Source organism: Desmodus rotundus, chromosome 4 (genome assembly GCF_022682495.2).
Source record: "Desmodus rotundus isolate HL8 chromosome 4, HLdesRot8A.1, whole genome shotgun sequence".
NCBI lineage: Eukaryota > Metazoa > Chordata > Mammalia > Chiroptera > Phyllostomidae > Desmodus > Desmodus rotundus.
The window spans coordinates 11385981-11407951 of record NC_071390.1 but is presented as its reverse complement, the minus strand read 5'-3'; the positions used below and the strand labels follow the sequence as shown (position 1 = coordinate 11407951).

General features: G+C 46.1%; 1 pseudogene; it reads left to right on the top strand.

Annotated features, from left to right (window-relative positions):
• The first annotated feature begins 5339 nt into the window (after positions 1-5339).
• Positions 5340-19764, top strand: LOC112300445 (elongation factor 1-gamma-like; annotated as a pseudogene).
• The last annotated feature ends 2207 nt before the right edge of the window (positions 19765-21971 follow it).

Below are 21971 nucleotides of genomic sequence, written 5' to 3'. Positions count from 1 at the left end.
TTAATTATTTAGTATGATACGTGGGGTTGTAATGTATAGTAATCGGATGAAAATGGAAGCTGAGGATAAGAAGACTTAGGACTTCTAAAACTACCCTGGGAACTAGGTATTAGATGATGTTAATTATTAACTGGGTCAGGTGTGATATTGGTATTGTGGTTCTATAAGAAAATACCATTTTTTAGTGTTACTATGAAATGTAGGGGTAGAGCAACATGATGTAAGAGATTTGCTTAAAAAATACTGCAGCAAGGAAAGGAAAGAGGAAGGAAGAAAAGAAGGGGGGGGGCAAGGAAGAAAATGGAAGAAGAGCATAGAGGAAGTAAGCGTGGCCAAATGTCGATAATGTTGAATCTGAAAGAAGATAATACGAGTTCATTTTACTTTTATGTATGATTGAAAACTTTTATTATAAAAAATGTAAAGTACAGTTTCCTGAACAGAGCTTGGGAGTGTATTATTAATTCCTGGCCTTCCTGAATAGAAAAATGTTATTGCCACAAACCAGACTCCTGGCTGGCCAGGGCCCACGATGGTAGGGATAGATGCCTCTGGTCACCATCTTGCTCTGGTTCTGTAGATTGGACTGGGCCAGGGGGCTATTTCTAAAACTGTAGAAGAAAGTCCAACAAAATTCCTAGAATTGTAGGCCAGTAGGGGTAGGTTCAGGAGGTAGAATTTCTCAAGTAAAAGCAGGGAGCAGGGTTGCTGAACCACTAACAGCTGACCTCTCCTGCTCTCCTGCCCCTTGGTCATGGAAAATGCTGGCCATTGAGCCACAGGTCTGGGTGCCTCCGGAATGGCCATTCTCTTGAGTGAAGACAGTTTATTTCCCTGTTTGCTGCATTTAAAAAGCCAGAAGAGGAGTTCATGTACAAAGTAAAGCGAAGACAGACTTCAAAACCTAGCAAACATCTATGAAGCTCAAGTTAAAAAAAAATAAGATTTGTAAAAACCACCTTCCCTTCTTTACCGCTGTTCCTGCAGGTGAATGCTTAAGGCAAGAGATTTAAGGAGCATTTGGAACGTATGCCCTTGCTGCTTTTTTTGTTGTTAGAGGAATATAAATAGTTTATCTGAATTTCACTGGTGGCGATCACGCATGAACACAGACCCGGCATTTCAGACCCCTCGTGTCTGAATTTCTTCAGAGGGCAGAGCCAGGCCCCAGAATGGAAAGTTACAGTGAGGCTGGCTCCAGCCCTGCATGAGGACGGACCCTATGGCCGTGGGGGCTGTGCAGCGACGAGGCAGAGGCTGCGTGGTGCGTAAGCTTGGCGTAAGCTCTGTCTCCTGACCGGACATGCCTTCTCCAGCCCAGCTCTCTGTCTTAGCCCAGGCCCTTCTCATCTCCTTGCCTGGGTTACTGCAGCAGCCATAACTGGCTTCCACACCTCCACTGTCTTCCTGACGTCATCAAGCCCCACCTCACCCTCAGAGGGGCCGTTCTGAAACACAGCTGATTGTGACATTCCTCTGTTTAAATCCTTAGCATCTATATTATAAAGTGTGACAAGGAGCATATTTTTGGCCATATGACTGGCACCTCCCACCTTGCCCCGCATACAGACATTCTTCAGTGAAGATTTGATTGAATGCATGCAATCCCAGTGCCTGCCACTCTCCCAGTTGCCTGTCTGTGCCTTTGTACTTACTTACCCTTTGCTCAGAAGGTGGCTTTTCAACCTTGTCCTCCCAGCACTTTTTCAAGATTCAAAGTTTAGAGTAATGAAGTTGTGTGTTTTTAAATTCTCACCTGAGGACATGCTTATTGATTGAGAGAGGGGAAAGGAGGGCAAGAGAGAGGGAGAGAAATATTGACATGAGAGAGAAACATCGATCAGTTGTCTCTTGTATGTGCCCCAACTGGGGACAGAACCCGCAATGTAGGCATGCGCCCCGACTGGGAATCCAACCCGTGACACTTTAGTGTACAGGACTGAGCCACACCAGCCAGGGCAATGACGTCTTTTTTAATGGCCTGGTCAAAATAATCCATCCTCACCTCAGGCGCCATGCACCTCCTGCATACATTCACTGCCACACTCAGCACCCCATCTTACTTACACGTTTATTTGTCTTCCCCACCAGACTGTGGGCTCTGTGAGAGTAAATACTAAGTTCGAGTCTTTGTTTCCCTAGGGCCTGGCACATTCTAGGCCCCCAGCGTCATCAGATGAACCTTGGGAGTCATGATGTTCCACGCGTGAGAAGATAGGGGCACTCAACAAGTCTGAGCGAATGAAGATAGCATTCTTTCAACACATATTGATTGACCGTTTAAATCACATTGTCTGAAATTCGAGGAGAGAGTACCACACAGAACCATAGATGTAGCTGGTCTCCAAGTTCACCTTTAACCTATAGCTGGCTGGTCCTTGATGGGGAAACACGTCCCCTCACTTCTGTGTTTTGGGGACAGGAAAATGCAGTGGTATGTGCTAGAAATATTTATTCCACCATCCTAAATTGCCTTTCAACTTTAAGAATCTATGAAAGAAAGAAGCTGACATACAACTTACTCTAATTTGTGATAGCGTTGTTTATTTGTTTCCTCCTTAAGGAGGAGGTGGAATTGGATTGTTTGTTTGGTTTTTCGATGAGAAGCATCTTAATATAACTAGTCTGGACATCTGTCCCATTTTCAAAAATTACAAGTTTTGATCACTGCTAAATTGTACAGATCCTAGTCTGTCTGCTCTGCATATATTTGCATTTATAAAGGCATGAGCAGACTAAAAGTCTTTCTAATGCAATCCCCTAAATGCATGAAGTATTAGATTGCTTCCCCCCATTGGCTCATGCACTGCTAAGGGCTTAAAAGGATCATTGATTTGAATTATTTAATGTGTACAGCAGGTTGGATTTCCTTTTTTATTTTTTTAAAGAACTCTCAGGGACATTGCTTTAGTTTTTTTATGTTAAATCTCATTTTTCTTTGAAAATAAGAAGTTAAAGCTGTATTCACATGAGCTCCCAAAGTGCCAGATTTCCATTGTGTTTTTAAATCATCTAGGAAATGTTTGATTCTAATGAAATGTTACTGCTGAAAACGAGGCTGAAATTGCTGGGCTGAAAATATAGTTATAACTGCTTACTATTATTCTAATGTATTTTTTTTTTCTTTTTGGGAGCTGATGCAGATGAAATAAAAGCACAAGGGAGAGATCCTATCTATAATAAAAAGCCATCCTGGATTTGTGTTGTCGTTTTTGAAATTTAAGCTGGTTTTGACTCAAATTCAGGAAGCACAGTCCTGGACTTTAAATGTTGAACATTTTTACTGTGTAATTTAAATTTTTGTTCCTTTTGTTTTTTGAAGGCTTACTCCTTCCCCCAGGGAGAGGAAGTCAGGTCACATCGCCACAATTTGTGATGGCGGCCCCTGGGTGAATGGATTTATTTCGGTTTGTGTTATGTTTAGAAAGCTTGCCAAACATGGAGGCTTGTTTGTGATGCTGCGTGTGGCCTCCTATAACAAAGGAAAGAGTCTTATTGAATTCCTTTGTCAGGACACTGCACAAAGAAAAATAATGGAAGTCCCATCCACATAAGGCAGTCATGTGATGTCAAAAAGTTTAGGTGGGGGGCTGTTAATAGGGTGACCATGTAATTTATCACCTAGACCCAGCTGCTTCGGAGAGTGAAAGAGGCGGGCCAAAATAATTCAGAGACACTAATTGACCTACAACAGGTATAAACTAGGACCACCCGGGACAAACCAGATGGCCATTGTCACCTAACTAAGAAGGTTGCCATTACCATTTTTAAAATCTTCACTCGAGGATTTGTGTGTTGATTTTTAGAGAGAGAGGAAGGGGGAGAGAGAGAGAGAGAAATTGATGTGATAAAGAAACATTGATTGCTTGCCTCCTGTATGTGCCCTGACCAGGGATTGAACCCACAACCTTTTGGCTTATGGGGTAGCACTCCAACCAACCGAGCCACCCAGCCCGGCTGCCACTACCATTGCTGTTGCTGCTGGTGGTTGTTTATTTGCTCATTTTATTAACCAGCCACAGGCTACCTTGGCGAGGTGACGGGGTAGTCTCATCAATTGTTTCCATTGGAAAAGTGTGATTACTATAACCTAGCAAAGTACCAGCCACGCACACTTCTATTCCTTTCCATTCCGCTGCACCCTGTGTTTTCAGGGACACTGAAGTACGGCACAACCAGGGGGCTCTGGTTCCATGCAGGTTTCCAGATCGGAAAGCGCTTTGTCCCTCCGAGTCACTTTAACACCACTGCCAATACATACGTGGTAAAAGCAGGTTGGTTTTTTGCCAAAAGTTTCCCTGTAACACCCAAACAGTCATGCCACTGTCCCTCTCCCGGTTTGGTTTTGCTTATGTAAAACGTCACCACCTGGGGATGCTGGGTGAAGGGTACCCAGGATGCCTCTGTGTTATTTTTCCAGTTTCCTTTGAGATTATAATGATTTCAAAATAAAAACGTTGAAATTAAAGCAAAAATATTACTCATGGAAATGAGAGTGTAAGCATTCCAGCTCAAAATTTAAAAGGACTCTTGAGAGAGCTTGGGAGTCACGTGGAGAATGTGACACGCACTGAGGGGGGCTGCGAGGCTCAGGGAAAGGGGCTTGTTCACGTGTGAGGCTCATTACTAACTCTGGCAGTGATACACACGGCACAGTCTCGGCCTCTCTGCTCTCTCCAAGTCCTGGACCGAGAAGGCTCTGGATTAGCTCCAGCTAACAAGGAACAAGGTGAGCGGGAGAAAGGCCCCTAATTTGAAAACCCAGTGAGGGGGACACTCTGCCCCTAATTTATTTCAGTCACTCTGCATTTGAGACTGACTCACACCAGCAGCCAAAGCCCAGGCCAACAGTCTGGCAGGGCTTAAGGTCTCACTTGGCTTCATCTTGGGGCCTTGGACCACACTAGCAACTCGGCCTGGCTCAGGGCTCAGGGTGAGCTTGTCCTCCTCGGACAAGACCTGCTCTTCCCATGGCACCTGGACCACCTGATGGGTGGTGAGCACAACAGGCTGATACTTCTTGAATTGCCTGTGCTCCTTAGCCTCCAAGCACAGCTGAGGGGGGCCAACGATAACACACAAAACTGCAGGCAGGTGGAGGAACTCCTCATTGTTGACATCGTAACCACGCATCCAGGCCTCCAGCACCCACCTGTGGCCCATGAAGCCCATGTACAGGATTGGGTCCAGGAAGTCAGACCAGCAGCGCTGCAGGGCCTGGGGGAAGCTCACCTGGACACTGAAGGGCATCCAAGGGTACTGTGGACACGAGCCAGCAGAGGCTGAGGTTCACACAAGGAAGCTCCCTGGGCCCTGCAGCCAGGGCACCCGCTGCCTGAATGACTGTCACTGTTGCATGTGGCCACCTCTCTGGGAGCCAGGCCAAGTCCCCTGAGGCCTCGGGGTCATCGCTGCAGCAACGCAAGGCCCCAGGAGCCCAAGGGGAGCTTAGAAGCGCTGTGAGAGAATTTGCTGGTACTCTTCAAGGCCTTTACCGTGGGGTCCAGCCAATTCTAGTGGAAATCCTGGGAGTTTTGGTAAGTCATTGATGTAGCTCTGTGTCACAGAGGGATATGGTAGGGGTTCTAATACATCTGGCAGTACACCACTTCCCTGGATTTGCAGCCAAAGGCATGCGTTACAGCGGAAGTCAAAGAAACCGGGACTTAACCAAGGACATAAATGTTATTTAATCATCAACCTGCTAAACCATCAAATGAATTCAACATGCAGAAGGGCATAGAAATGGATAGCCTACAGGGAAAGCTTGGATTTGGGTTGGCTGTTGTGGCAGCTTTGGTTCCAGACAGAAATATGAGCTGAGGATGTTAGCAAATAAAGCAAGTTTTTATTGTCATATGCTACAGACACAGCCACTGTCCCACTTTCCTTTACGGGAGTCCTTTCTGAATGAGTATACCTAAAAAATAGCTGCAGCCTCTCAAATCTGTAAGAAGAGTATACGCTGCTTGCCACTCTTTGCTTTTTCCTGAAGGTCTCTCAGGCCTTTCAGGAACACAGGTCAATTCAGCAAATATTAGGGACCTAATGTACGTAAGGCACAGCGTAAGGGGCCTCAGATACAAAGAGAACAGTGAGCTGCTGCCCTCGGCACTTTTCTGTAACGCAAGAAAATAAAGGACATGAAAGGACAACATAGGCAGGTGTCATTGAAAAGGTACATACTTTAAAGCCGGGTGGTAGGCGTAAGGATATCTACAACGTTAGCCTATGGTTTTGTGCATGTTTGAAATATCTTACAGTTTTAGCAAATGGAAAGGGATCTGTATCTATATAGGGCCATGAGAATTTAGAGAACTGGAAACTTACGCCTGGTTATAAGCATCTGTGATGACTCGACTCTTTTCTGCAACATTCCATTCTAACTGTAACTTGGCTTCCCCCCAAACTCTCTCATGAAAAGTCTCATTTCTCCCACACCTATGCAGTGATAGGCAGCAAAACGCATGTGCTTTGGGGTCCTCAGAACATTCCCTGTTGTTTGCCCTGAACGGTGTCTGATGTGAGGGTTACTTGGTCGCTGTCTCCTAACCTTGCCAGTCTCACGTGCATTGAGTTTGGTCGCTGGCTCCAAGGCTCCCTTCCTCCTCACCCCAGCCCTTGCCAAGAGAACTGGTGTGTGCCCACTGCTCATCTTTCCCAGGGCACAGCTCCAATCCCTGCCACACACACCTATTGATTGGACTCTGCCGTGGGTTCCTTCCTCTCCCTGCATGAGTCTGTCCAGCAGGGGTGAGACTGGGCGCGAAGCAGGTTTGGGATTCCAAAGAAGATGAAGACTCCTTTGTGCCTATGCTGGTTTGCCAAGTGTTCGCTCCAGTCGGCAGTTCGGTGAGTCTCAAGGAGCGATGGGGGCTGATGAGCTGAGAGTCTTCAGGGTATGACGGGGGTTTAACACCATGGGATCAGGCCATCATTCCTGGGAGAGCGTAGGTGGGTAAGCTGAGTGGCTTCCGAGCCCTCAGTCATTCCAAATCAGACCCGGTAGGAGGAAAGCCCTGGGAGAGTGGCCTCCTGAGAATCCAAGGACCAAGTATATTTCCGGAAGGAGCAACTGCTCAGTGCTGCCTAGGGACCTAGTCAGACAGAAACAGAGGTGATCGCTGGACCCACAGAACTTGAGTTTGTTGGTACTCTTCCAAGGAGTGGGTTCAGAAACCACTTGAGATTATTTGCAAGATCTGTTGGGTATGCGCACTATTCCAGGCTAAAGGCCAGAAAAGCCGTAAGCTCTTACTGAGCAGTTACTGCCTGCCAGTGCCGCATTACCCCCATTGAATCTCCCCGTTTAATCTCCCCGCGGCCCTCCGAGGTAGGTACCACGTCCCTGTCTCACAGACGATGGTGCTGAGACACAGATACACTCAGTAGGTCACCAGCTGACCGGTGCAGAGCCAGGATGTGAACCCAGGCGGTCTCACCTAGAACCCATGTCTTAGTTTCTAGACTGATGCTCACAGAAGATGCTCACTGACAAAAAGCCAAAAGCCTCTGGACTAGAGAACCGGGAGTGTTTACACAGAAGGAGAAGTTAAAGCTGTAATAATGAGAGAGACCAGTGAGGAGGGAGTAAGGAGAAGAGAGACCTACCCACAGCAGAGATGGCGAGCTGATTACGGCCTGGGAATTAAACCCTTAAAATACCTACAGGTAGAGCGAAGTTTCTTAGACTTCCTGAGAAACTCACATGCCCTTCAGAGGACTTCAGATCCTCCCTGAATGTTACTTCTTATCCAAGTCACACGAAATACTGTCACTGCGCCCAAAGCAATGGGACAAGGTGCTGCTTTGTTTTCAAGCTCTGCTCACTCCCGGATTCTGACGTTGTGCCTGCACGTGGACTGAGGACAGGCGAATGTCACTGATTTGCCACGTGGGAGGAGAAAGTCAAACAGAATGAGCCATTCAAGAGTCAGTCTGTCCAAGACAGAATGGGGACAGGACTTTGTAATGAAGCCCAGGCAGTGAGATGTCATGTCCAGGAAGACAGTGGCCAGCCCCGCTGGACATGGCAGGGTAGGGTCCTTCAGTGGCTGCTGAGACCGAGTTTGCCTTAGTCGTAAAACTAGCGCAGATGCAGTGGTTTCCAGAAGTGAGTATTGTCGTGACAAGTAGAAAACTTGGTGGGGGAACAGATTTTCAGTCTTACAACGGATAGTACAACAACAAACCTCGCCCCCGAGATCCATTTTTCTTGCTTTCCCGAGAGGACTGACCGTGCTAGCGCAGGGTTCACCTTGAGGAAGGAGGGGAAAAGGCTCCTTCCGAGCCGCGCTCCTTTTCAGCCATCAGCGGAAAAATGCAATTCCGCACCGGTCTCCACCAAATGTCATGGGCTTAGCAAGCAGTTGTTTTCCAACTTCCTTCCGTTACCTTTCAAATCCAAACATTTTTCGGTCCTCTCTTTTCTGCTGTGCCAGCATAGATCAAGCGAAGGGTGAGAGTTTGCACCACCAAGTCGCCACAACTACACCCCCCTGTACATACAGAGGGGGTGGGCGCTGGGCTGCTGCAACCGTGGGACCAGTGTGCCTTTGAAGGGATGTGATAATAATGACCATGGTACATTGTTCTTGCCTTAACCAACAGACAGAAAGAGGCAGCCGACCCTACGCTTGTAAGGGATAGGAACAATATAATAAATCACTTTTCTTTCTGTGTTGGTTTTCAACCTGGCTCTGATTTCATAGATGAAATCACATGTGTAGAACCAACGGCAATTTTGCTCTGAAGTCCAGAATGGCTACACAGGAAAGCCCCGGCCTTTTTATATACTTGTTCCCTGATGTGTTAAATCAGGCAGAAATCTGGGGGAAAGCGACCCCCTGCCCGCGCCAGGTCAGGAGGGGGCCATCTGAAGGATATTCCAACAGTTCACAGTTGAAAAGCTGGCGAAGGTCTAGGAGTATTAATAATAACTATTATCATCTTTTTATTTTTAACCTCAGATGCAGGGAGTTGAGTAAATTACACTTCTCTGATCCTGGCCCATTTTCATTGTTACGGTCTTCAGGCCCTGCTCGGTTTCATGTGTTTATTTCCCCTTTCTGTTCTCTCTGTGACCCTTCCCCTCCTTCTGTCCCCCTCCCCCACAGGTAATTATTCTAATATGTCGGGGGGTGTTCATTTATTTGCATGTGTTCATACAGATTGTGCAACCTGGATTCATCCATCTACACAATGGTACTGCGCTATATATCTGTCTCTTTCTTTTTTCACTCGACTAGGTTTTTAAGATTTATCCTAATGGCTGCAGAATATGCCAGGATTCTTATCTCTTCGGTGGGTGCTTATTCTGTGCCAGGGTAATTATTCGGTGCTTTACAGGCATCATCTCGTTTGATCTTACCAACATCCCAGGAGCGGGCACGAACAAGTCAGCATCAGGATAGGGTGTTCCGCAGAGTGATGTACTAACGTGCCGACAGCCAGGTGGTTTTTGCTCAGCACACTCAAGGGGCTGCTGCTGTAGCAGCTGCCTCCTGCTTCATTTCTTGCAGGTCTTTAACTACCGCTGATTTCAGCTCCACGGGTTTTCTTTCTTTCCTCTGGCAGTCTTTGGAGTCTCCTAGTCCCCAAAGACAAAGAGCCCCAGCAAAACATTGGGCCCCATGTCCATTCTCTTGGAAGGACAATTTTATAGCAGCCAAGGTGGCCTCGGTGCCTGCTGAGCACTGCGTGCTCAGCCCGGGTCTGAGCTTCATGCTTTCAACAGGAAGTCAGAGAAACTCTGAGCCGCATGCAGAGCAGAATTTACAGTCAGTGTCCAAACCAATTGGATGAAGGGACAGTGGCCAGTCGGGTCAGTCACCACCTTCTCTCCGGGGCGATGGAGAGACGCTGGGGTGTGTCACTGAGCTCTGCCTAACCAAACCTGTGGGAGAGACTGGAAGCTCTGGCTGTGGACCCTACATCTGTAAAAAGTGGTCACCTCTTTCTGCAGAATATGAACCTCCGTATGGATACAGCCAAAGTGTTGGCCTTTATGTTTTTATTCCTACATGAATCTGGTAGAATAAATCTGGTCTTTTCCTTTCAAAATTTTTTTTGTCAACTATTGCATTTATACTGCTATATCTGGTGTAACTTCCAAGTCATACTCCATTAAAATGTCCCCAAACCCAAATAGGGAGATGTTTTTGGCAGGTGTGAAAAAAGAGAGCAGTGTTGAAATTTTCAGACAAGTCGTTGATCGTGGTTTCTCAGGTCTTATATTTTGTTTCTCAAGCGTTCATTTCTGCCTTACTATTCATTTTGGAAGTGGTGTGTTTACTATTTCTAACAATGGTGTATCTTTGGAATAGTCTCTGGTTTCTTTCTTATTCCTGAAAAAAAAGCATATTCAGTGTAGCTGATACCCTGCTTCTTTCAAATTATTCATTTCTCTAACCCAGGATTTAAAGCATACTTTTACTGACTAATTCTTATTGACTAGCTTTCACTTCCTGTCATCGGGCTACCGGTCCCTCATGGCCTTGCAGGTCTAATTGGCTCTTCTAATAAAGGGCTTCTAACAGATTTTTTCCTGATAGGTCTTATCTTTTGATTGCTTGTCAGTACCAAACTGTTAATGTTTTGCTCCTTCATAATATTCTCTAGGGCACACTGACCATTTCTGCCTTGCTGACAGCAACACCCAAGTGTAATACTTTAAGACAACATGTACCCAGCGTGGAATAGGAAAAATTAGAAGGAAACAGGCCCCTCTCAGTCCGAGCAATGCGTGACAGGGTCACTGGACCTAGGTTCCGAAGTTCTTGAGGTGACATAGACACATAGTCTGTGCCCACGAAACACAGAGGAGGGATGGAAGAGACGTGCCCGATGAAGCTTGAGCCACGCTGGGGTGAGGAACCCCTGGCTGTAGGAACTCAGAGTTGCCTTGTTCAGCTCAGGGGTCAGAGAGGGCTTCCTGTAAGAAGCAGCCTCTGAGCTGCCAGCTCATGGGGAAACTCTAGGTCAGCTCTTCTGGCTCCACAGGGCTGCTTTCCCACACCCATTCATTGACATGGAGTTGGGCCACCTTCCAGGGCCTCTCCTCTGCAGAGCAGTCCCATCGACATGGAGCTAGGCTTCGAGGAAGGGCAGTCACCGTCTCTCAAGAGACCAGTTCCTTGGAGGACCTACGAGCCACTCAGTCCTTCCTGACGGTTTTCGTAAGGCCTTCTGACTCCAGGGGCCCATGGACCTTTCCATCTTTGCCAAGTCTCCTTCTCTCATTCTTACAATCAGAGTGTGGAGTGCAATGAGCTGGAAAGTCGTCCTCTCCCTGCAAGGTGAGACGCGGGGCTAGAAGGAGAGGGCAGATGGGAAGTTCACCTTCCTGCGGCCGTCAGACTCTCTGTCAGCCTGGAAGGATTGGAAACCCCACCAGTCCAACAGGGAAGGCATGTATATACCTTCTTTCTGCCCCTCCCTTTCTGCCTCCTTCCCTCTTCCTCTCCCTCCCTCCCTTCCTCCCCCCTTCCCTCTGGGCTCTGTATCTTCAGAGCCTATTCTGATTATGTTGTGATGTCTGCCTCTTCCTCTCTGTTGGAAATGGAAACATATGGAAACCACTTACCTTTCACTGAATGAAGTAAGAGAGCTAAAAATTGACAGTAAAAATGGAAGTATAAACTAGTATACTAACTTCAATGAAAATGTACCTAACCTTTTTTTAAAAGATTTTATTTATTTATTTTTAGAGAGAGGCGAAGGGAAGGAGAAAGAGAGGAAGGGAAACATGGATATGTGGTTGCCTCTCTCGCACCTCCTACTGGGGACCTGGCCCACAACCCCGGTACAATCCCTGACTGGGAATTGAACTGGTGACTCTTTGCTTCTCAGGCCAGCACTCAATCCACCAAGCCGCACCAGCCAGTGCAGGTACCTAACTCTTAATTAATAACTGACAGGGAGGGGGGAAAAAAGAAGGAAACAAAACAATAACCTCAGTGACCTGTTTTTAGAAAAACAACATCAGAGAAAATAGATATTATTTGCACTCATGTATATTTCTAGGAAATAAAATTTATAGGGAAATCTCATCTGATCCTTTCTGGGTAAACAGGGCTGTGAGTAAAATTAAGAGATTCAAAGAAATGGCAGGCGCTGAGCTTAGCAGGAATGGTTGCCTGGTTCCTCCAAACTATGTCTGGCTCAACGAAATTTAAGGCTCAACTTGAATGTACTTAAGACACAATGAAGACGGAAGGAGAAGAGCAAGCAAGCAGCTCATTGGCAGAACACTCAGACATCTTACTACTCACTCTCCAAAATCACCACTGTCTTAGATGGAAAAGCAAAAAAGCCATTCTGTTAGAGAGAAGCGTGGCGCTCTAGGGGTTTCAAATGTACCCCTGACCCATTTCCATCATCCTAAACCCTTCCCAGTGTTGTACGGCGAAGGACCCCGACTCCAGGAAATGTCAAATCAAATGTGAATGCAAATGTGAAGAACAGAAGACACAAAATACTAAACTGTATTATGAAGTGACAGTAATGAAATCGGAACTGGTTACAGGAATAAACCAGCAGACCAGTGAAGCAGACACCAAGTCCGAAAAGAGACTAAAATGTATAAAGTGATCTAATATGAAATAAAGGTAACAGAGTGAACCGGTGGGGGAAATTGATCATGCAGTAATTGCTACGGAAGTAATGGATTAGTCACTGTAAGAAAGGAACATTTTTCCTGCCTCCCTTCTCAAACTGTACACATTGGAGGTGGAGAAAAGATTTCTGTGCATACCGAATACAGTGAAATATTTTTTTAGAATATCTGCTGGAACCAGCCATGCCACTAATCACATAAAGATTCAGAACTGTAAAACAGACTGCTTTTCAAAGCATTTTTATATTAAACATTTAAATTTTAATAAATTCTGCATTGACTCACTGAAGGAGCATTGATAGGGAAGTCGGCTGAGCAAATGGTGAACTCAGTCTTCCCGCTCCATGGAGGAGCCTCTCATATTTAAAGAACGAGTGGACCAGTCCCTTTGGCTCTGTGATGCTAACCCTGACCCCTGAAGGCCCAGGACCCTGGTAGATCTTTGCACTGGGTGAGGAAGTGGGTCAGAGTTAAAGCTGGTTCTGACATCCATTAACACCAAACAAAATTTGTAGACTATACCTGCTTGAAGGCTTTTGTAATTAAATTTGTCTATTGAGCCAACAGATGCAGTTTATATCGGGAATTTTTAGCAGATCAGATTGATCTGGGCTTCCACGGAACAAAGTAATACCTTTTGTTTAGGGTACCTATGTTCCCCCGCAGGCTGATTTTGATCGCTTTAAAAAACATGTCTACCTCATCTAACCCTCACAGCGACCCTCTGAGGCAGGTGCAGTTGTCGTCCGCCTTGTCCAGGTGGGAAACAGACCCAGAGAGGCCACTCCACTGGCCCGATTTCCTAGCTAGCAGGTGGTGGAGGCAGGGCTTGAACCTGAGCGTTGACGCAGGGCCCAGGTTCTCTGTTGCCACACCGAGTGCACACACCGTCGCTGTCGGCAGAAGTGGGCCCTGAATAGGACCCTGCGTTTTCCAGCAGCCCAACAGCAAGTGTAATCAGACCTCAGTGGAACAAACACACACCAAATCCCTAGGCAGAGGAATACGTGTCATGTCAGGATGAGCACGCCCTACCAGTGTGTGTTTGTGTGTATCGATAGTGAGCCCCTGCTCATTTCCAGGCAGCCCACACATTTGTGCTCTAACTGGGGTGTCCAGCCCGCCTCCCGTGGGCCACCTGTGGCCCAGGGTGGCTCTGAATGGGCCCCACACAGAATCGTAAATTTACTTAAAACCTTTTTTTTGCTCATCAGTCTTCATTAGTGTTGGTGTATTTAACGTGTGGCCCAGGACAACTCTTCTTCTTCCCGTGTGGCCTGGAGACGCCGAAAGGCTGGACACCCCCGCATGTCTTATAGATTGAAAATGGCTAGGGGTAAGGTGTAGTTTCCAGGCCCTGAGGTTGGGATTGAGTTCTGCTTTTGTTTGTTTTGTTTTTTTCCTGTAGACTTTATTCTTTAGAACGGTTTTAGATTTACAGAGAAATTGAGAAGACAGTACAGAATTCCAATATATCCCACACTCAGTGTCCGCGATTATTAACATCTTAACATATTAGGATGTACACTTGTAACAAAGAACCAATATTGGTACATTATTATTAACTGAAGTCCGTCCTTTATGGACTTAAGTCCAACCGCATTTTCTTGGTTGTTACCTAATGGCCTTTTCCTGTCCCAGGAACTCATGGGACACCACCTTCCATTTGGTTTGCAGGTCTGCTTAGGCTCTCCTTGGCTAGGACTGAGTTTGAACTGCTTTACGCAGAGTCTGCAAGTGTTCACATCGCAGCTCAGTGTATTCAAGTGTTTGTACAAGCAGCTTATTGCTCTGATGGCTATTAACGGTGTCTCAAGGAGGTCAGCACCTGTGTTTTCTGTGCCAACTGCAACAGCCGCTGCTTTGTCTCCTGCCAGATGACAAATTGGGTACACTTGAGCATTTCTCTAAGTAATGCATATTTCACGGAGTACCTTAAGCTGAAGCCTTATTTGCAACACTTGGCCAATTAAAAGACATGTTCATGTTGAAGCCGTTCTGTTTTCACTTACTCTATCTCCAAGTGTGGCTTTCATCACTCAGAAAATTCAACGTGACTGTCATTTTTTTTTTTCACCATCAGTTTCCCATCCCTCAGGCTCTCTCCCCTTTGCCTGTAAACATGCTCGAGATTCTTCCAGGTCTTAAAATGCAAAGAAAAATGTTTCTTGTAATCCAGTTCCTGTCTGATTCCCTTATTCCTTTTATTGCTGGGATTCTGGGAAGCCTGGCCTAGCTAATTATTTCCATTTCCTCCCCATGCTTTAACTCCTGAATCCAGGATAGTCAGGCCTCCTTTCTCACTGCTTGAAATTTCTTTCTGAGGGCAACAAGTCCCACGTACAGCGGCCTTTTCTTGGTTATCTTCCTTCTTAGGCTCTTGGAGCATCCGACTGATCATTCCCTCCCTTGGTTTTTACGACATGAAATAATGGGTATTCTTTTCTCTCTCTGGCCATGCCATTACCTTTTAAGTTTCCTTTCCTCCTCCCATCGTGTCACTGTTCTCTTTTCCCAGAATTGTCCTCATCTCTCGGACTTCTCTAAGACATCTTGTCTGCACACATATCTTTATTACATTATTGCATCGATGTCAATAAATCTGACCTTTCTCTGAAGCCCCAGCCTCCCATTTCCAAATGTCCTTAGACATTTCCTTCTGAGTGTCTCCCTAGTGCATTTAACCTGCTAAGTAGCCAATACGTAGTCTCGCGCACCACCTCTGCTTAAGCTTTCCCATTTCCTGTTAGTGCTGCCACACTTTGCTTGGGAGCCCAGACTTGAAAACTGAGCTACCTTTTAAAAGTTAGATGCAGAATTCGACCTGGGAAGATGTGTGCAGGACATTCCAAGAAAAGGTAATGGTTTTTTCACCACAACCTCTCTCTTCTCTGCCATAATCAATCCGCAAATTATTTCTTGACAATACCTTTCTCTATTTCCTGCCCTGCTGTTGTCATTCATTCATGCGATCATTCAGCAAATATTTATTGAGCGCTTACTATGTGCCAAACGTTCTACCGGCACATTTCTGTTTTGTTTTCCTGTCTCTAGTTTGTCCCCCGACAATGAATTCAACAGTGTTGCCAAACGTGTGTTCAGAATATTCTCTTCTAATGTGGTTACCTCCATGCTTAGAAACATTTCATGGCGGCCCCTAGTCTATTGCAAAATGCAGAGTACTCTGTAGAGCCCTAAAGCTTCTGTGGAGCACCCCAAAAGCACCAAAGTACGTGAATGGAACGGGAGAGCCAGACAGCTCTGCTCCCATTTTATAATAATTTCTTTGTAAAGTTTTAAAAAAGTATTGGAAAGTACTGTTTAAGCCTTTGCCTGATAGTAAGTCCCTCTTCGACCAAACCCTAAATGGCTTTCCGGGCTAATAGGCCCCTGACCAGCTACAGACAACCCACTTTTAAACCAAACCAGAGTATGAGTTGTCACCAGGGAAATCGAGTATGCCACCCCTGCACGCCTTTGCGCACCCCGTTACCTCTCCCTGGGATGTCCTGCATGCATCTTCCCAGGTCGAATTCTGCATCCAGCTTTTAAAAGGTAGCTCAGTTTTCAGGAAGAGCTTTCTTTTTTCTGAAAAGTCTATGAACTTGGTTTCACGAATCTTTTTGGCATTTCCTAAAATACTCATATTTTGTTATTTGTATTCACGCCTTATGCCCTTACATGCCCTCAGGAGTTTTAGACTCCCTGAAGGCCGAGTGATGCTCTAAATAACTTTCTACCTTCCCTAGTAGCTAATGTAGTACCTTACCTATAGAAAGCAATGGATGAGCAAATCTGTTTTCCTCTGGTCTTGCCCCGAAGGGGTCTGTATGAGTCCCTGCCAAAAAGAAAAAAAAATTGTACAATGTTTTGTGTGTATTCACATAAAAGAGATCCAGAGAAAAGAAAAAGAGGAACATGAAAAGGAGGGGCAAGTACATAAGAATCACATGTACAAAAAGCATACTTTCGTCCTTAGTACTACCCAAGGAAATAGGACGGGTGGTAATAATCCTTCTTTCCTTCGTATTTGGTTAACTTTTTTTGCACCTTTATTTCACATTCACGTAGGAGACATGAACTCATCAAGGCTTTCAGTACCCCTGGAGATAAGAAGGGCCCCAAAGAGATGGGGAAACTCAGATCATCAGTGACTTAAACAGGGACACGTGGCAAAGAAACAGCACATAAATCACCAGGTGCTTGTTAAGGATTCTGATTTCCAGCCCATCACTCTTCACATTGGACACTCTCCCCAGAAATATGATCTTTTCTTGGGCATAGGAGCATCCCATTTGTTTCCCACCACCCTGAGGGTTCTAAGGGCCCATTTATTGCCCCCTTTATACATTCAATACCATCAGCAGTCAGCGTGCTCCGAGCGCTGACTGAGTGGTGTATGTCGTTGTGCGCACACACTGCTCCTGCTTCAGCACAGGAAATCCACAGGGCCACCGTCTCAACAGATTCCACCGAGAGCACGGCCGAGGCAGGTGGCATGAATAGCGAGGCACTGCTGTGCCAATCTTGAGTATTCAAGAGATGCAGACAACTCCTTTCATTATTTTTTGCTCGCTTGTCTGATTCACTTATGGGAGAGTGGGCTATTGCATCTTGCATCCACGTTGCATCCATGTAATGTGGGACTGTGAGCATCGCTTGGCTTTTTCCAAGCAGAACGTATAGCTGATAACAAGCTGTTGCAGAGAAAATGAAGGTTTTTCTGAAATCGGTTCTGCATGGGAACAGCTGACCAGATTCCATTGCTGAAATGTGGCTCTTTTGCTCTTGGCTGATTCTGAGTAATAGCTTCGCTTCTGTAGAAAGGAGATTTTATTTGAAGTCCATTCAGAGATTTGGTTCAACAAACTGGACTACAGGTCTCAGAAAATCTCTTTGGAACCTTCCAATAATAGACTTGCTCGTCTCTCATTGCTGTAACACTTCATCCTTCACAGCCAAGCAGAGAGATAGTGCAGGTGTTCGCTGTGTCCTGTGTCTGCCATTACGACCTCCTTTTTCTACTTGGGATACAAATAGAATAAAATCCTTTATTTTTCTGATCAATTGCTTGAATTCCCACTTTCCCCTCTCAGCAGGAAGGCCAATATCATCTTGAAAACTTCCTTTTCTCAATCCAGAAACTTATTTGGTCTGTGAGGCATCGATCTTGTTTGTAAATATCAGGGAAAGAAAGGACTGGAGCCATTGCCATCGGCATAATGTCACTTTTGCAAACGGGTCCCATGTAGATCTGTGCACACAATAGTGGCACCCTGGGCAGGCCAGGTACCTGCTCAGGCTGCAGCGGGGCCATATGTTTAACTTCCAAGGAGCAGCAGGCATGATACCAAAGTATTTCAATATTGGTATGGCATGGGCATTGAGTCATTAGCCATACACAACTGTAGAGCTGTAGAGAATACCAGCTGACTGTCAGTCCTGGGTAACAGTCCTTTTTAGTTCCTATACCCATGGTCAGCCCTTTGCTCCCAAAGACCCTCGACTGGGCTGCAGTGTCTGAAAATAGAGGAGCTTCCAGATCAAACCATGTGCAGGACTGGAACCAGCCCACCTCTAGAGCTGTGGGAGAGCCGGATTGCCGTTCCTGACACTCTTTCCTCAAGGTATTTTAGTCCAGGGACATTTTTACTTTTATCAACTTTACAGGGAGTATTTACAATCTAGGGAGCAGACTTGGGTTCCTTGACTTCCAGAGGGCCCCTAGGGTTGCCAAAGCAAAATACCACAAATCTGGGTGGCTGCAAACAACTGGCATGTATTCTCACACAGTGCTGGAGGCTAGAAGTTCAAAATCAAGGTGTTGGCAGAGCCATGCTGCCCCTGAAATCTGCAGAGGAGAGTTCTTCCTTGCCCCTCCCTAGCTTCTGGTGGTTTGCCAGCAATCCTTAGATTCCTTGGCTTGCAGCACTTCAGTCTCCACCTCCGTCTTCTCAGGTGTTCTCCCCTGGTCTGTCTGTGTCTCTGGGTCTCTCCTCCTATAAAGATACCAGTTATATTGGATTAAGGGCCCGCCCTACTCCAGGATGACCTCATTTTAACTAATTACATCTGCAATGACCCTATTTCCAAATAAGGTCACATTCTGAGGTACTGGATGTTAGGATTTCAATATATCTTTTGGGAGGACACAATTCAACTCATAACAGTGCCTGTACTTAAAAAAAAAAAAAAAGTATACTAAGTATACCTCCCCTTTCCCGAAGTTCTTTATAGCTGGGAGCAACTCATATCAAGAGACAAAACACCACATTATGTAACCTTAACCTGGGATAGGAGGTCCCTACTGGCCTGCATTTTTGTAAGCCACAGAACCACCAGGAAACTCCTTATTGAGGCAAGGAAGATTTTCTCCAAGGAGATTTTCTGGTATCACCTGTACAGCGAATGTCTCTTGGGAACAAACAAACAAATAAGCAAGTAAACTTTACCCTACTGTATATCCTGTTAGACTTGGTTGATCAAAGAAATGAGTTACATAAAGGCAAGGATATTATCAAATGAGAGCTTTTCTCTGCTCTTCTGCACTGATAGAACCTTGGAAAATTAAGTGAAGTGGCTGTCCAGGTCACTCAAATGATAAGTGACAGCAGTGTGATTAAGAATCTTCACCTCATTGGCTCCTGCTCCCGAGGAGATGGAGGAATGTGAGTGGGCGCCGGCCGCTGAGCCTGAGGCCAAGGAGCCCTTTGCTCACCTGCCCAGGAGTACCTTTGTGTTGGATGAGTCTAAGTGCAAGTACTCCAATCAGGACACACTCTCTGTGGTGCTGCCATACTTTTGGGAGCACTTTGAGGAAGGCTTCCCCAAAGAGCTCACCCAGACCTTCATGAGTTGCAACCTCACCGCTGGAATGTTCCAGAGATGCACAAGCTGCAGCAGAATGCCTTTGCCAGTGTCCTCTTCTTTGGAACCAACAATAGCATCTCCGTGTCTGGACTCTGGGTCTTCCGAGGCCAGGAACTTGTCTTCCCTCTGAGTCCAGGTTGGCAAGTGGACAACAATTCATATATGTGGCGAAAACTGCATCCTGGCAGCAAGGAGACCTAGATACCGAGGACTTTTGCTGGGAGGGGGCCTTCCAGCATGTGGGCAAAGCCTACAACCAGGGCAAAATCTTCAAGTGAACATCTTTTGCCATCACCTAGCTTCCTACACCCATCCTTCAGGGAGATGGGGGTGATTAAAGGAAAAACATTGGGGAAAAAAAAGAATCTTCACATCTTTGTAGCTCTGACCACAAGACCAATCTGAATTCCATCCATCTTTTAAGACCCAGCTGAAGTCCCTCAACTTTGAAGACAACATTTTTTGCCTCTCACTGATGGGCCATCGATCTAGGAAAGTGAGGTTAGAATGAGGTCACAAAGGCTTGAGCGAGAGCTGGAGGAGTTTCAATCTTATTGAGCAGGCAGTGAAGACTTTTTAAAAAGAAGAGTACCACTGTGAGGATCGGGCTTTTGGAAGACTGACCTGCAAGGTGTAATCACGTGTGACAGAGGAGGGTCAGGGGCCCATTGGAAAACCAGCAGGAAAGTTCAGAGAAAAGGAGACACAGAACAGGAGACAGGGACAGTGGCAGAGGCCGGAGGTGGTTCCAGAGTCTGCACCTGTGGAAGGTAAGGCCTCTTTAGAGAGAGGGACGAACAAGGGCTGATGTGGGAGGGAAGGTGGGTTCGACGCCGGAGCTGCCGAGCGTGATGGCCTGGTCAGGTGTGGAGAGGGCTCACTCAAAGTCTGTGCCCTTTTAATAATATGCAGAGACATCCTCAGAGGGGTCCCCAGAATGGCCAACTTCTTGGGAAAGGTCTACACTTGATTGTAATGAGGATATTTAAAGTCAAAGTTAAAATCCATCTTAATATCTCATCGTGAATTATATCCTGAATGCATTTTAAAAAATTTTTTACAACTGCTTTTAAAGACAGAGAGAAAAACATTGACTTGTTGTTCCACTTACTCATACACTCATTGGTTCACTCCTGTATGCGCCCTGACTGGGTTTCAAACCTGCAACCTGGGCGTATCAGAACAACACTCCAACCAGCTGAGCCACCTGGCCAGGGCTAATATATTTTATTTGTAAAACTGTCTTCTAAAATTTTAGTTTATAGCGTGACTGCATTGTGATTGTGCTCGTGTAAAAGAACTTTAAATATTTATAAGGGACCATGGATAATTAATGTATATTAGATTTTTACTCTATGTCACCATCAATAAAACATAAAATGGAAAAAAAAAAAAAAAGAAAGAGTTTACCTTTTATATAAGAGAACAGAGATTTAAGTTTGGCTTTTCTTGAGAATGCAAACGCGAGCCCCATCGGCACAGGTACCCGGTTGGTGTGCTGGGATCTCACCATTCACACAGTAGCAGGTCAGCCAGTGCCCTGAGCCCTGCCCTGTGTTAGGAGCTGGGAATGTAAAACAAGGGTGCCATCCTAGGCCTCAAAGTTGAATGGACAAGCTCGTGGCACAAGGGCTGTGACGGAGATAAACAGAGGGAGCCATGGAGATGGCTAGAAGGTGGGGGACAAGGGTGTCAAGAGACACTTTCAGGGAGGTGGCCCTGATCTGCATTACAAAGGGGGACTCAGCTGTGTTGGAGGGCAAGGTGCCCACACTAAGGTTATAGCGAGAGTAAAAGCAGAGGGGAAGAAGGCATGGGTACCTGGGAAACTGCCAACAGGCCGCTAGGGTTCAGCACAGGGCGTGGTGAGAGGGTGGAAAGGCCCGAAATGAAGACTGTGGACCACGATGAGAACAAAATACTGCTCCAGCCAGAGTGAGGAAGTGGGAGACTAGGAGGGAAGAGAGGGGATTCAAATTAGGATTTCAGTCCAAGAGAACACAAAGTTTTTATGCTCCTAGGAACCATTAAAGACCATCCCACTCCAGGCTCCTTGATTTACAGATAAGAAAAGAAAGCCCAGAAAGGCGAGATGGTTTGCTCAAGGCCATGCAGATAAGCCTGGACTCAGGTTCTGAGATCCATGTCCCAGTTCCCATATCCTCAGCGAAGAAAACTAAGACTCTGAAAGGAAGAGTGACTTTCTCAAGTCACCGAGTCCATTAGCAGCAATGTCAGGGCTCTGGCTTCTCAGGCTGTGCTCCTTCCTCCACCCTGTGACTCACTGCTACAGACTCAAGGTGTCCCTCCCAATTCATGCATTGAAGCCTAATCCCCAATGTGATGCTACCCGGAGGTGGGACATTTGGGAGGTGATTAGATGATGAATGGATTGGCACCCTTAAAAAAGGGACTCCAAAGAGCTCCCTCACCCCTTCCGCCGTGTTAAGCCTCAGCGAGAAGACAGTTGTCTACAAGCCAGGAA